This window comes from Sinocyclocheilus grahami, unplaced genomic scaffold (genome assembly GCF_001515645.1).
Source record: "Sinocyclocheilus grahami isolate Dianchi unplaced genomic scaffold, SAMN03320097.WGS_v1.1 scaffold1440.1, whole genome shotgun sequence".
NCBI classification, from domain to species: Eukaryota; Metazoa; Chordata; class Actinopteri; order Cypriniformes; family Cyprinidae; genus Sinocyclocheilus; species Sinocyclocheilus grahami.
Window position 1 is genome coordinate 119,529 of NW_015506619.1, and position 1,315 is coordinate 120,843.

General features: G+C 46.5%; 1 protein-coding gene across 3 annotated transcripts in view; it reads left to right on the top strand.

Annotated features, from left to right (window-relative positions):
* The window catches only part of LOC107570318 (reticulon-4-like), a 16,845-nt gene that overhangs the window by 1,206 nt on the left and 14,324 nt on the right, over positions 1-1,315 (top strand). The gene's annotated exons all lie outside the window — the stretch shown is intronic.

Consider the following 1,315-nt stretch of genomic DNA (forward strand, 5'->3'; position numbering starts at 1 on the left):
GTGTTATCGTGCGAGTATGAGACGGTGTTATCGTGCGAGTATGAGACTGTGTTATCGTGCGAGTATGAGACTGTGTTATCGTGTGAGTATTAGACGGTGTTATCGTGTGAGTATTAGACTGTGTTATCGTGCGAGTATTAGTCTGTGTTATCGTGCGAGTATGAGACGTGTTATCGTGCGAGTATGAGACGGTGTTATCGTGCGAGTATTAGTCTGTTATCGTGCGAGTATGAGACGGTGGTATCGTGTGAGTATTAGTCTGTGTTATCGTGTGAGTATGAGATGGTGTTATCGTGCGAGTATGAGTCGGTGTTATCGTGTGAGTATTAGTCGGGAGTATTAATCGTGTGAGTATTAGAGTATGAGACGTGTTTTCGTGTGAGTATTAGTCGTGTGAGTATGAGACGGTGTTATCGTGCGAGTATGACACGGTGTTATCGTGTGAGTATTAGTCGGTGTTATCGTGCGAGTATTAGTCTGTGTTATCGTGCGAGTATGACACGGTGTTATCGTGCGAGTATTAGTCGGTGTTATCGTGCGAGTATGAGACGGTGTTATCGTGTGAGTATTAGTCGGTGTTATCGTGTGAGTATGAGTCGTGTTATCGTGTGAGTATGAGACGGTGTTATCGTGTGAGTATTAATTATCTGCATAATTAAGGGCGTGGCCACTTGAGTGACAGGTGGATTACCGCTGCTGTCACCGGCGTCGAGCTTGGTGGGCGTGGTTTCAGCAACCAGCTCACGCCTCTTTGCCCATCTTCGATTATCCGGGAGAAATGGCGATGGCCGGCTCCGCCCACTTTAGGCTTCAAAACCGCTCTTCGGAAACCTACGGGTGACGTCACGGACACTACGTCCATGTTTTTATACAGTCTATGGTTTATACCAGCCAGCCGCGGCACGTTTCTGACACGACTCTCCGCGTTGCTTTGCTAAAAATAGTCTTTTGTGAGTTGTCACAGCGTGGAGGACGGAACAAAACCTCGTCGGAGCCGTAATGGATAACGGTAACATAATACGCTGATCGTGGGCTGCTCTTAAATTAACATTTATTTATAAAACAAAATATCTTCTTTGGCCATATTAGCCTACACAATAGCATTAACACAGGCTTTTCTCCTTTCAAACTTTATCTGGAATGTCACCGTTTCTCTCAATGCAACTTCCCGATCAGGAGAACACACACACGCACACTCACTCTCTCTCTCTCACACACACACACACACACACACACACACACACACACACACACACACACACACACACACACACACACACACAACCACAACCCCACAACACCACACCCCCCAACC